The 15,438-nt window shown below is 36.4% G+C and overlaps 1 long non-coding RNA gene across 1 annotated transcript in view; it reads right to left on the minus strand.

Annotated features, from left to right (window-relative positions):
- Positions 1-243: 243 nt before the first annotated feature.
- The window catches only part of LOC143442941 (uncharacterized), a 28,485-nt gene continuing 13,290 nt past the window's right edge, over positions 244-15,438 (minus strand). Inside the window, exons 2-3 of the long non-coding RNA XR_013111564.1 lie at positions 2,216-2,289; positions 244-426 (exon numbers count right to left, since the gene is read on the minus strand). This is a non-coding gene — a long non-coding RNA (uncharacterized LOC143442941). The remainder of the gene's footprint in view (positions 427-2,215; positions 2,290-15,438) is intronic.

Genomic DNA, 15,438 nt, shown 5'->3' on the forward strand with positions numbered 1-15,438 from the left:
AAAGTCAAGAAGGGGAGAGGGCTGACAGAAGGAGATCTAGTGCCCGACTTTTAATGCTTGAAAACAATCTACTAGGCCAAGCCAGGACTTGAAACCTTAACAGCAGCAGAAAAATCAACAGTGGTCTTATGAAACAGATAATAAACACTCAGACTTTTTTGATGGCGTGTGTTTAGAGGAAGGGAGGCAAAGATTCTTCAGAAATACATATTTTAAAATTTTTTAAATTTTTTTTGTTGAGGTAATGACAAGGTGAAACACATAAATTTTTAGTACACAGTTTGATGAATTATCACACCAGGTCCAGAAAGAGGACATTAGCGAACCGCCGGTGGCTCGGCCCTTAAGGCTCTCGCCCGCAGAGGGCACACCGTCCCTTGGTGCGCGGGTTTGAGTCCCGCTGTCGCCTTGTCCCATTTCCCGCGTCTTGTGGGAAAAAAAAAAAAAGAAAGAGGACATTACTATTTTCATCAATATTTACTACCCATAGTTCTTACAGGCTAAGTTTCTTAAATAAATTTGTATCTTTTCCATACATTTAAACATAAATAAAACCAATTAAGACAGTTTACCCATAAAGTGAGAAGAAGGTATGTTTTTAAAAATAAGTCAGAGTAAGCTCTTAAACCCACAAAATCCGTATATGCATAATTAGCATACAAATAAGAGATAATTTCATTTACTTCTCAAATCTATTAGAATAGAAGATTCTAACCCAAAGAGGAATTCCCATTTTTACAAAGGAACATGTTTCCTAAAGCTTTTAAGCCTATATACTGCTCTTGGCATTGTTCTAAGTACATCATGTTCTCAGCAAGTATTTGTCAATAATGATAATGGTGATATGTAGCCTTTTAATATTGTTCATAGTGATCCCTTTAAAACAATAACTTGTACAAGAAATACATCTTATAGTTCTTCTGAAGTCCCTGGTTAAAGCCTCAGGAGAGAAAATTCAATGGGAGTTAGTGATAATACTTTATGCATCACCGAAGTTATTTTGCTCTTTCCCTCACTATTCCCAACCACTTGGTCTCGGATTTCCAGATGTAGAAGTGGGGAGAAATAAGAGAAAAAACTTAAAAAATAGAAGTAAGAGAAGAAACAAATATTGAATTTAAGAAAGTAAAAAGGGAGCTGTGTTTTCTATGAAAATGAAGAAAGCCATGCCTTCTTTTGCTGAGAATGTCACTACTAAAAACTCAGTCTAGTGATTAACCACGTATATTAATAGAGTAGACTTCACTTTACATATATATTGTAATTATATTTTGGTCATTCATAATTTGTGAGCTTCTCTGTCGTAGCCACCAGTGGTAGGTGGCCACTAACAAAGGAAAGAAATCCATTGCCAAATGAGAAAAATGATGGATATTTCCTTTGAAACATTACAGAAGATAGAGCACATGTGATATGTAAATTTGATGATTAATGGTGACTGTGGCACATTTCTCTGTTTATGAGTGTTAAAGCAGTCTTGTTTTATGAATACTCCAAATGATCTCCACAGTGCTTTGAATGTATTAATGGTTTGTTTAAACTTGATTTTAAATTGTTAGCAGCATTATGAAGGGAAGAGAATTTCTTTCATAGGAATATGAATTTTGTGTTTGCTGTGTCTTTAGTAGAAGAAAGTCAATTTTATTGTTTTGGTATTGGTGTTAAAATATGCATAGATCTAGAATTTATCAGATCTTCTAGTTGTCCACATCAGTCAGTATATTATAACTTATTAGCTTTGTTTTTGAATAAATTACTTAGCTATGACAAGTTGAGTAATTATCCATTGCATTTTTATAACAAATATAGGCAGTTCATGCAATTATAGGAACTATAGGAATTATAGGAGTACAAAGGAAACTGACATAAGTTTTAGTACTGCATGACCTGGGTCTACTTTACCTTTGAGCCTTATAGTCAAAACATAGTAACATAAAGAAGGATTTACTTAACCAGGAGGAACTTCAGTTTTCTCCTCTGCAAAATGGAACTTTTAATAATCAAGCTTCAGATAAAATTATTGCAAGGACCAAAGGGGCTGTGTATGTAGCACCCAGCATAATCAGCACTCTACAAATAATTCTACTGAATAAACTAGCTACCCTCTTCCTTTACAGATCTAAACACCGGGGTTCTGAGACATACTTCAGTTACATGTTAATTAAAACCCCTGGTATCTCTTGGAAGAAGAGGAAGAAAGCTCTTGAGGACTTACCTGGCACAGTTCTGAGAAAGCTGTGTGTCCTAAGGTGTCCTTGGGATCACCAGGGCTCAGACAAGGAACAGGACCTGAAGAAGGTGATAAGGAAAAAGAAAAGGGTGTTAAGGATGCACTGAAGGAGTCTGACTGATACCCCCCACACACACACACACACTGGCATCCTCTCCTTTGCAGTTTCACTTGTATGGCTGTAATCTGGGGTGACTGGAAATAGAGCCTAGGCCATGCCTGAACTGTGCAGTTCACCACAAACTCTTAGCAACATTCTACATTTTTTTTTTTTTTACAAGAGCTTTCTCCAGCAATGGGACACAAACAGGAAAGAGAATATCTTGTTTATTTTCAATATGATGACATTTAGTCCAGAGAAACTAAATCTGATACTTAAACCAGATTTTCTAAGCTATAGTTTCATGCTTGTTTTTCTGTACCATTTTGTCTAAAATGCTGAGCTGTGTACACTTACATAATTTCTTCCTTCCAATATAGAACCTTTCTGAACTTCATTTTCTTCATAAAATATGACTCTTTTAGAAATTATTTTATTTTCTTTATATATATATGCATATATATATATATGGATGTTTTGTATGTTTATATGCTTGTGTACCACATACATGTCTGGTGCCTACAGATGGCAGAAAATGGTGCAGGTTAGTGTGGTATTGGAGTTACGGATGGTTGAAAGCCATCATGTCTGTGCTAGGAATTGAACTTGGGTCATCCAGAAGAGCAACAAGTGTTCTTAACTGTTGACCCACATCTCTAACCTCGAAGTAGGACTGTTAATAGTGCTTTTATTGTGTTTGTGAGAGAATAAAGGCAGATTATGTGTATAGCATGCTTCATGCAGTAGTATCTATTGGATGTTCATGTCAATAGTTGCAACAATGTGCTAGAATCCTAGTATTGCTCTATTATTGTTGTTTCTAGTAGAATCCCATGTTTTGAAAGATTTTGCATATTAATTGCATACATTAGTTAACCCTTGCTTTTTTTATTTTACCATAATCAAATGCCAGCTGGAACTGTAGCAACTGCAGAAAGGTTAAGTTAGTTTGTGAAAGTCAAAAAGTCAGGTGTCTGGATAACCACTCTTACTTTCATCAAAAGGAAGGTTCTCCTGAAGGTGGCTCAGTGTTGTCCAAAACACCTTGCTGACCTCCCACACTATTTGTAGAGTGCAGGAATAGCTGAACTCTCACTTTTTAGTGAATGAGCCAAACCTCATTATTATGATCTGAGTAAGTTGATGCTTTGTGTGTGATCTAATTCAAGTTTTGGTTGTTACATTTTCCATCACATCATGGGAAATTGGTGTGGTCCACAAATAATCAAAATAAATTGGTTAAGAATGAAATGGAAGATGAATTACTAACAAACTACCAGGGGTTACTGGTTAGCAGGCATACCAATCATTTAGATACTACATTTTGATGTGTGATACGAAAATTATGTAATTTACTTATTGTCAGAGGCCAAGTGCAATTGTAATTTACCCTTCAGCCGTGCAATTTTATAGTATTAAACACAAAGGAAATATGTAAAACTTTTATGAGTAGATCATTTATTGCCAAATTTAGCTGTTCATAGGGCAAAACTACAGAGAACATTGAAAAGACAGTCATATAAAGTCATCATTTATTTTGCCAAGATACATTACTTAGAGAGTAAGTCTTAAGTCTTTCGAATATTATTGGGCCAGGCTGAAATAATTTCATTGTAAAAGCATTTTCCTTCTCTGTGTGCAGGCTAAGTGCATATTTTGTGACCTTAAGAATAACTTTCCAAAGCTGTGTGAAGAATGTAGCAATACAATCTAATAAGAATTATGGCTCACAACTTGAATGATGTCAGTATCCTTTTACTCCTCCCAGACTAAAACGTTCTCTCCTTCTGAATAAATTTCTTAACTCTTTATTTCTAAGGAGTGTTTTGTAATCTCATTGGTGAAGAGTTGAAGATGACACTTCCTTGAATTGATGCTCATGTGTATTATCAGGACTATCATTTTATAAAGGACATGCATTCTAGACAGTATTTTTGTGAATACATATTATTTTGCCAGTCTTTTTTGTACTGGTTAGTTTTGTCCATTTGACATGAACTTAGACATTTCTGGGAAGAAGGAGTCTCAATGGAGGAAATCACTTTCATCTGATCAGCCTTTAGGCATATTTGGGGGCATTTTCTTGACTGTTTGATGTGGGTGAGCCCAGCCCATTGTGGGCAGCTTCTTCTTCAGATGGGTAGGTAGTAATAGGAGGTAAAAGGTAGCCAGATGTGAACCTGGGAAAAAGCTTGTAAGCAGATTCTCTTCATGGGCCCTGCCATGGCTTCCCTCAATGATGGACTTGTGAACAGGACCTGTAAGCCAAATAAACCATTTTGTTCCACAAGCTGCTTTTGGTCAGTGCTTTATCACAGCAACAGAAACCTAACTATGACACTTTTCGTATCTTATTTAGTGTGAGATGATTACTTTGAGTTCAGTTTTTAAACTATGATCTTTTATTTTCTTTTGGCCAGTGGTTACAAAGTGGAAGATCAGCCAGCATTACCTGGGCAGAGATTGCTGGAGGCAATTGGAGGTCCTGACTGAGGAGTTCTTGACATGTGTGTCAGAGCTCCCATTTCTAACTGGTTCCCAGGTGATGCCCACAGTGGGTTGACCACATCCTGATTGCCGCTGCCCTAAGCTATGTTACAAATTAACCTTACAATTTAATTTGATGAGAATGAACCATCATCAGACATGCAGTCCTCTTAGAAGAAGCCAAGGTTCAATAGACAAGCCTTCATTCAGCTATTAGGCTTAGTCCAAGTCAAAGCCCTGAATATAGAAAAATTACAGCTTGATAAAGGGGTTTGATGCTTGATGTTGTCAGACTGAAGAATCTCTACAGGTAAGTGTGTGATTTCTTCAGTGACATCACATTTGCCTGCAGAGATTTCCCAGTCTGCCAATGTGCAATTACATCTAAGATGTAAAACCATTATTCACTCTACAGTGGTCTTTCTACAATGGTCTTTCTAGTCTTACTAAACTCTAAAATTATTATGCTTCAGAAATTGTATTTGTGAAACATATATTATTCATTTCATAAAATATTTGTGAAAGATTGATAGTAGATAGAAAGTAATGGCTATAGATAGGATTCAAATACAAGAGCAAGAAAGAAGGCATTCCGTGCTAAGCTAAGGTAAACACCAGCTCTCTCACCTGTAATGATGCTTGACCACACTGCAAACCTCACAGCCCTTGAGTTTCTTGAAGGTCAGCTGATCTGTGTGCTAGAACTTGCAGTTGTGTTTCTTCACATCTCTTGAAATTTATAGATATATCTAAGAAGCACAAGGAGGTGCAATAGGAGCCGTACTCATCACCTTCATTTTCCCCTTGTCTCTTTTATTACTTAGTAATTGTCTTATGAATCACAACATCTGTGGCTAATTTTTAAACCATTGAATAATATGCAGTATTTATTATGTGAGTATAGAACAATTTCTGAATATCACAATATCAACTCTGCAGTGCTGATAGTTTTTGCTCATGGAACTGTTTTCTATCTATTAACTATACAATCATTTCATTATTTTAGCAGAACATAAATTTGGAATATTTTATTTCCTACTGTATTCCAGACATATAAAAAGTGCTAAATCAACATTTACTACTTTATTTTAAATGCCTACTATTTGAGAGGGGCATGTGTATGGGTATATGTATATATTCTCATTTTACTGATATCAGAGTAAACATTTAATTTCAGACAAGATAAGAGAAAATTGAAATATATAAATGTTTTATATATTTAGTCATGTGTTATAATAAATAGGTGATATTCGGTTTAGAGGCAAAATTAATCTCTTAAAGGTCCAGTGATGCCTTCCAAGCATATAATTATATTTTATATTTTTTAAATGTCTGGGTTCTGTCCAAATTTATGCAATAACAATTCAAAAAATTGGATTTGTGTTTACACAAAATAGTATCTTGATTATCTACCAACCTACCTTGTATACATTCTTGGACCTCAGGATGATTTTAAGAGCATTCTCTTAATTGTATTCTGGTTTCTCCAAATAAACCATAAATACAGACTTAACATCAAATCTTTCATAAGAGTAACAGGTGGCCCTGATCTGAGGTTAATGCAGCTGAAATCATGTGTTGAAATAATTGCAGCCTGGAAAGATAGAAAACATCTGGACTTTAAGACGGAACCATTCTACCAGAGAAAGAGTGAGATTGTGTGTGTGTGTGTGTGTGTGTGTGTGTGTGTGTGTGAGAGAGAGAGAGAGAGAGAGAGAGAGAGAGAGAGAGAGAGAGAGACATAAACACAGAGACAGAGAGACACAGAGACTAAGAAACAGAGAGTTACACAGAGGGAAGGGCAGAGGCAGAGACAGAGAGGGACAAATGGAGTGAGACACAGAGAGACTGTGTGCAAGCATTTCATCCTTTTGGGCTATGTAGAAAAGTGTGGCAGGGGACCTTGTGTTTTAAACCCTGTGAACAATTCGTTCCTTAAATCTTTAAAGGTGGAGACCAGAAAACCTTAGCTATGGAAGAAAGATGAGGCTTCTTCTGAAACAATTTGAATTTCCAAAGCTTGCCTTTTGTCTTATATGTGCTTGTGCATGTGGGGGCATGGTTAGACACATGTGTCTGCTTGAAGTAAAATTCAATTTGGAACCACAGCTGCCTTGTTCCTGGTCGTTGCTCTCTTGCTTGTTATCATGTTCCTGATTTCTCCCCCCTTGCAACAGTCTGATTTTATGTATCCATTTGAAGGCATGGATGGACCAGAGCTTTGGGGGGTAGCCTCATGATTTTACTTGCCTATATTCCTAGACTACTTAGAAATGCCTTCTATAAATGCCCAGGTTCACTGTATAAGCAGTATCTTCCCTTAACAAATCAGTACACAGGCATTCACAAGACTTGCCCAAGCACAAATTGAAAGTCTTAGAAGGGGAATAGTTTTATGTGCATTTTGAAAACTCACAGCAAGATCCACCCAGTAATTCTCAAGCCTGGCCAAGAATCAGAAATGTGTTGGATTATGAAACAGATTTAAAAGCTCCAACCAAGATATCCTGAACCCAAATTTCTAAGATGTGAATTTGAGAATTCTCTTAAAAATTATCTATTAGGACAGTTTTAAGTTAAGAGAAAAACTGAACAGAAAGTACAAAGAGTTCTTGTGTGTTTTCTCCCCACACATGCACAGCTTTCTCCTCTACTGACATCCCCCAGCCCTGTGGCACATTCCTTTGAAGAGATGAGCCTATATGGTTGCATGGCTGTTACTTCAAAGCCATAGTTTTCATTAGAGGCCATCCTTGGTGTTTTATGTAGGGTTTTATATTGTGGCACATGTCTAATAGTATAGTACCATACAGAGTATACAGAATTCTCCCTCTGCTCTAAAAGTCATGCTGAGTGCTTTCTCTGGAACTCTCCACAGTTCTTGCCTTCCTTTATCTTATTGTTGGAATCACATAGTAGTATATAGTCTTTTCAGATTGAATTCTTCACTTAACAATAATGTACACTTAGATTCTTCCATGTCCTTGCAGGTTCATAACTCACCAATGATCGTTCCTTCATCTGGATGTGCCAGGGTTTACTTATTCCTTTCCTGAAAGTCATCTTTATTGTGTGCCAGTTTTGTGATTATGGATAGTAATATCCTCTGGGATAAATATCAGAGTCTCTGCCACCTCCTCTGGGGTAAATATCAGAGTCTGATTTATGAATTCTATAATGACCTTATGTATAGCATTGAAAGATGCTGACACATTCTCTTATAAGGTGTGGTACAATTTTTCTTTCTTATGAGCAATGAATGAGCTATTGCGTGGATCCAAATCCTTGACAGTATTTGCTGTTGTCAGTGCTCTGGACATTCCAGTAGAAGTACAGTATACCATTGTTTAGTTTATGAGTCCTGATGACATATAATGTTGAATGTCTTTCATATGCTACTTCACACATTTTTCTCCCCCCCCCCTCAGGTTTTTGAGACAGGGTTTTTCTATGTTGTCCTGGATGTTCTGAAATTGCCTCAAACTCAGAGATCTGCCTGCTTCTGCCCACCTCCACCCTCATCCCTCTACTCCGAGTGCTGGGATTAAAGGCGCCACCACCACCCAGTTTACATATCTTCTTTAATAAAATGCTGGTTCAGGTTTTTATTTCTTCATTTTAGTGGGGATCATTTTCTCACTGAGTTTTAAGAGTTCTTTGTGATGACATCTGAAATGTAAATAAATAAAATATCCAATTAAAAAGAGTCCTTTGTGTATTTTGGGTAATACTGCTCTATCATATGAATATTTAAAATTTTCCTTCTAGTCTGAGTCTTGCCTTCTCAGTGTCTTACATATTGAAGAGCAGAGTTTTACGTTTTTAATAAAGTCATGTTTGTCACTTCTTTCAGGGATCTTGCTTTTGGTGTCATATCTGAAAAAAAGATCATCTAGGTTTTATATTGTTTCCCTCCAGTAATTTTACAGTTTTTCATTATATATTCAGTCTAAAAAGTATTTTGAGTTAATTCTTAATTCTCATGAAAATTGAAAGATCTATGTCTAGACTCTTGGTTTTGCACATAAATTTATAATTTTTCAGCACCATTTTTGAAAAGACAATAGTTTCTCTGCTGTATTATATTTACTGATTTGTCAGAGTTGAGTTTGCTATGTTTATGCGCATTTCTGTTCTGTTCTCTTGATCTATTTTCTCACCAATAGAGCATTGTCTCGACTAGTGCAGCAGCTGTCTCTTCATTGACTGGTGTAGGCCATTAGGCTTGGGTCTCCTTTAACACTGAAGTGTTATTGCTCATTGTTAGACTCTTGTAAATACCTTAGAATCAATTTGTCATGACTCACAGACTTTTACTATATAGATCGAATAAGAAAGGGCTGACATTGAAAATATAAAATCTTTGCATTCATGAACATGAAGCCTCACTCCAGTTCATTAGTTGACTTTCATCAGAATGTTGTAGGGTTTTTTTTTTTTTCCCATAAAGATCTAGCTAAACATTTCATTAGGAGAGTTGTTGTGTCAATGGTAATGTTTTTAATTACAAATTCTACTGTCAATTGATGATTAATCTTATTCCATACAACTCTTCTGTAGTTCCTTATTAATACCAGAAGCTCCTATGGCTATTTCAGGTTATCTGTTTAGATGTGTCTGTTATCCACAGAGTCAAGAATTCTACTTCTTTTCTTGAAAATTTGCATACCTTCTTCCTCATTGTTTCGATTTATTATATTACTATGTTTTTAGTACAATGTTAAAAAGCAGTGCTGATGGGATATTCTTATCTTATTTCTTGAAGTAGTTATACTTCAGGTTTTTCCTAATTAATGATAATGCTAACTTTAAGCATTTTGTAGATGTTCCTTGTAAAATTAAGAACATTCTACTCTTACTAGTGTAGACAGCTCACCTGAAATGAACACTGGGTATTGTTAAATTTTATTTCTGTATCTCCTAATATAATCATGATTTTTCTTTCTCTTTATGCTTGTTGAACTCTGATAAATCAGTAAATATAATATCAGTAAATATAAAACTAATGGTTTTTCAAATGTTGAATGAACCTAACACATGTGATAAATTGAACTTAACCATGAACTACAATCTTTTGCATACACAGTTAATATACTATCATAATATTTTGTTGACAATTTTCATGCATTGCTTATTTTAAGCACCACTCCATAGTTTTTCTTTTTGGCAGCCCTTTGTCTAGTTTTGGTTTTAGAACACTGTTAGCTTTGTGGAGTAAGATAATGTTCTCATTGCCTTTATTTTCTGAAAGATATTTCAGGGAAAAGATACAATTTCTACTTTAAATGTTTAATAAATGACAATCAGGGAGTCTGCATGAATGTAACCTAGACCCTCTGCATATATGCTATAGTTGTATAGCTGAGATTGTTTTAAAGACTCCTAACAGAGGGAGCCAGGGAGGTTTCTGATGTTTTTGCCTGCTTTGGGATCCTTGTCCTCCTACTGGGTTGCCTCATCTAGCCTTAATAGGAGGGGAGGTGCCTAGTCTTTTTCAAGTCGATATGGTATATTCCATTGATGTGCCTGGGAGGCCTGCCCTTTGATGAAGGGAAATAGAAGAGAAGTATATGGCGATGAATGATGAAGGGGCATAGAGGAGGTGAGGGGCAGAGGAAGGGAGAGGAAACTGCTTTTATCTTTCAAGGACTTGTTCTGTTTCATCTAGATCAGTGGTTTTCAACATTCCTAATGCTGTGACCCTTGAACATAGCTCCTCGTGTTGTGGTGACCCCCAACCATAAAGTTAATTTTGTTGCTACTTCATAACTGTAATTTTGCTATCATTACAAATTGCAATGTAAATACTTTTGGAGATAGAGGTTTGCTAGAGGGGTCATGACACACAGGTTAAGAAACTGATCTAGATTATCAAATTTTGGTAGCCATAGTCATTCATAGCCATTTTTTACCCTCTAATGTCTATGCTATTTCTAGTGATGTCTCATCTCTTATATCTTATATTTTCACTTCTTTTCTTATTTGTTGAGAGATTAATCAATATTATTGATTTTTTTTAAAAGAACAAGCTTTTGGGTTTTATTAAATTTCCCTGCTGATATTCACTTTTCAATTTAATTGATCTTGACCCTATTTTTAAAATTATTTTATTCTCACTTTAGATCTAATTTTCTATATGTAGTTTCCTTTAGGTGACTCTCCTAAAACTTCCCTCTATGCACTGCCTAGACTTATCCTTAAAATGCTCACATTATATTTGTATCTATGTATACATATTTTATTTTCATTTATTTGTTTTATTTAAAACCTTTTAAACTTTTTTGACATTTATTTATTATTAATGGATTAGTGAGAATTGTGCTAATATCAAAGTTTAATTTTTATAGATGTTAGTGAGTGAATTTTATTTGTATTTTCTATGGCAAGATATTGTACAATATATACTTCTACAAATTTCAAGATGTGCTTTTCAGCCCAGAAAGTGTTGCGTTGGTAAATACTGCATGTGGGCCTAGGAAATATGTTGCCTGTTGCTTTAGAATAAGGTTTCTATTCATGCTCACTATTGATGATTTTGTTAAATTCAACTCTGCCTTATAATTTTCTGCATGTTGGTATATTTCAAGAATGGATTTTTAAAAAGAGTGGATTAATTATTTCCCCATGCAGGCTTGTCAACTTCTTCTTTGAACATCTGGCCCTCTATTGTTGGGCATGTACAGTATGTCCTGTTGGAGCTTACTATGTCACCTCTTCTTATGCTATAATGTCCTCTTCTATGAAAACTGTTCTTTCTGTAACCATTTGTGTTTTATTTTGATCGCTGTTAGCATGGCATATCTGTCACCATAATTTCACCTTTCGTCTGTAACCTTAATATTTAAAGAAGGTACTTATGGACAACAATAGTTAGGCCATTTCTCACTAACCTTCAACTACTTTTGCTGTTTGATTAGTGCACACAGACCATAGGTGGTTATGGTTGTAGTTGGACCAAAGCTGTCATATTTCTTCGGTCCCGTTGTTGTCCCCAGGTGTCACTGTTGCTTTTCTTTTATGTATTGAACTGAACATTTTATTTGAGTCAGTTTTCTCTCTTTCTTAGCATGTCAGCTTTACTTCTTTAAAATACTATGTTTGGTAGTTGCCTAGATTGCACTGTACATATACATTTATAAATTGATCCAAGTTCAGCTCACAATATACTTCCTGGGGGATGTAAATACTTTATGATATAAAAATATCCCTAATTACTTCTCTTATATCACTTATATTGTGGCTTTATTTATTTAATTTATCTAAATTTACACAAAACTTATCTTATGTATACAAATCACTTATATTTGCATATTGAATACATCATTGCTAATATTTTGAATAAACTTAAGAAAAAACCCAAAATCTTTATTTTATCATCATGTATTAATTCTCTGTTGCTTTCTAGTTTTGTTTAGACCTGAGTTTCTGGCCTGTAGCACATCACATTCTTTCTCTCTGAAGAACTCAATATTTCTTTCTAGCCAGGCAAGCAATTCAATTTTTGAGAGAACCTTTAGTTCGTCTTCATCTTTGAGAACATAGTTCTATAGGCCACAAAATTCTAGGTAGGAGTGTATTTTCTCTAAACAATTTCTATATTTCATACCAGCAACTTCTCACTTGGCTAGCTTCTCTCTGTTGTTACTTTTGCTCTTCCGTGGGGAAGGTGTGACCACTGTGACGTGGGTCTCCTGGGAGCTTTGAACTCTTACATGCCCTGGCGATTGGAATCTGGGCTGTATAACTCAGCTGGGTAGGTAAAGGAAGTTCATAACCCAGGAAATTTCTGCTCCATAGGTTATGAGTCTCTGTTCATCCCTTGTTTTTTCCAGTTTGGGGACAGTTCTTTGCTGTGACCTCAGACCTCGGCTGGATCAAAGAATTGTTGGTATTCCTATTTGCTCAACTTTTTTACTTGTAAGAGCGGAGTGATGACTGCTGTCATCAAAAGTTTAGATATTTCTACCATTTTTTGGAACAAGATTGGTACTTGGATAGCTTTTGGCGCTTTCTGGCTTTTAAATTCTTATTTAAAAGAAAACCTATGCATTTATAAATCTATAAAGATATAAATCTGATAATGTATAGGTGAGGAAGGAACAGGGCTTCGACCTCTCAATTTCTCTCCTTCTTGGTAGCCCCAACCTAAATCCATAAAGCCTCTCATTTGTCAGCCGCGCTGGTCTTTCCTACATGGCGAATCAGCAGTGATTTTTAACATCTTTTTCAGGGTGGTACGAAAAACCTCTTGGTATCTGAAGAGTGAGGAGCGGCTCTCTTAGTGGCCAATCAAGGGAAGGAAGAACAACTCCCAATCCAGCAGGGGCTTCAGATATTTGCCCTGTAGTTGACACTGGGTAGGAGGATTATGCAACTGAAATCAGGAAGAAACCTGTTTGCTGAGCAAAAAGACCATTTAACTTGTCTCCTTTAAATGATTCTGCACAGGCAGGGTGTATTTCGTTAACCCGGCCTAAGGGGATGTTTTAAAGGTGGAGAATTGCCCTGGTGATGAACAAATATGAGACATAAACTTCCAGCGGGGCTGGGTTGCCTGCTGACTGTGATTTCCTGATGACCTATAACAATGGTTATTCACTAACAGCTGGCGCTTGTCTCCCTCGGACAAAGCCATTGGGAAGAGCAGGCTTTCTGATTGGTGAACCAGAACCGTTTCCCTGGTAACCGTTAACTAGCACGTGTTTTATTGTTTCCAACTGCTTTTCTTAGGGTACTTGCAGGTGGTGGGAGATGCTTTCTTAAAAAGGGGTCATAACCTCATGAACTTTCAGATGTTGCAACAAATTGGGAAACAAAACATTTTTTTCTTTTCAAATATAGTAAGTAAATTTTATTACATAGCATTTTCAAGACAAATGCCGCCCATTTTTCCTTTATGTCCCAGATGTTATCAATTTTAAAGCCAGAGTTTCATTTTAAGATCATGACCTATAAGAAGGTAATATTAGTCTGTGTGTTCTGAGAATATTACTGTTTTTCGGGAAGAGGGCATGATGTCCTGAGTATACACTTTGCCATGAAATGTGAGATAAACTGTAAAATGGAAGTGTAGTTTTTAGTAGGGCTTGTAAAGGTTTGTGTATTTTACCTCTTCGTTGACTGGTGATTTTTTTCTATATTGCTAGTTTCTGAATTCATTCAGAATGCTCTAGAAAATATATAATGTTGCTATAAACAAAAAGACTAAGTAAAAGTCAACTCCAAGAATCTCCTCCAACATTTGACTTGTTTTTTGAAGGTCTGCCTAATTTCCAGATGAACAGCTCCCTCTTCTGTTTGGTTTGCAGAATTTGGGTCTTTTGAAAAACATGGTAGGCAGACGCACAATTTGTCACTGAATTCTATCTAGGCTGAAGCAGAATGGGGTCGCTGCTTGCAGAAGAGCAAATCCATAAGTTAGAACCTCAGGGAAGCAAGGATGCTTCTATGTAAGAATCCGGCTTAAAATAAAGTCACCTATTCTGCCATAAATGGTGGCAAATAAAACAAAAACATCATTTTAATATTGAATTTTATCTACATACATATGTTAAAAACTGTGCAGACCTGACCGGTCTCTTGTCTGGGCTCTGTCAGGAGCACATGGACTTGCATCAGATAATTATTGCCACACGATCTGCACAGAATTGCAGATCCCCCACAGACCCCATAGTCTGTCCTCTCTCTAATCTGATGTGGGGGGGCTCTTGGCTCTTCTCATAAGTGTGCAAATGTACACCTGCTAACACCTCCCACTATTTCTTAATGTTTTGTTTTTGTTGTTTCACTGGATAAAATTTATTTATTACATCAAGTGTTAGAGTTGTATTTGTATGCAAAATGATTTACACTCTAACTACAAAAAGCTGGCACCTAATAGGCTAGTGAAAGTTTTCTCATAATGAGGATATTTCAAGACCCTATTTCTAGAAACCTAGAAAAGCACTTTGACTTCAAAGAGAAAAATGTCAGTTAACTTTACCCACCTTTATTGAATCCCTCAGGGGCAGAAGGAGTGGGTTATTACGCTTATATGAGTTGGAGGAATATTGTAAATTCCTCTCTGCCTCTCTATTCTTCCCGCCTTCATCCTTGGAGCCTTCTGAGGGAGAAACCACATTTCCCTCACATGCACTCCAGGAGCTCTTCCCTAAGGCCCTTGGTTGTGGTTTTGATCAATACAGATTCTGATTTGTTTCTTTCTCTAAATGTAGGTTTGGGTCCTCATCTTCCAGATTATATCATTGGGACTTATTAATGACCTTGGACCAATTAACTAATAGCTTTACACTGAGAGAGACAGAGAGAGAGACACAGAGAGAGAGACAAAGAGAGACAGAGAGAGACAGAGAGAGAGAGAGAGAGACAGAGAGAGAGAGACAGAGAGAGAGAGAACACGCTCCGTGAGAGAGAACAAGCCCAGGCAAGGACTCTACCACTGACGTACAGCCCAAGTTAGTCTCCTGCTTCCCCTCCATGTCAATTTTTTATTCAGCATAGCACTGAACTTACTCTGCAGCCCAGGCAGGCTTTCTGTCTCAGTCTCGGGAATAGCTGAATTAGAAGCCTGTACCACCAAGCCTAGCAAGTTTTTACTTATGTGAAGTGACAGGAATAAGAG

Source organism: Arvicanthis niloticus, chromosome 7 (genome assembly GCF_011762505.2).
Source record: "Arvicanthis niloticus isolate mArvNil1 chromosome 7, mArvNil1.pat.X, whole genome shotgun sequence".
In the NCBI taxonomy this organism is placed as follows: domain Eukaryota; kingdom Metazoa; phylum Chordata; class Mammalia; order Rodentia; family Muridae; genus Arvicanthis; species Arvicanthis niloticus.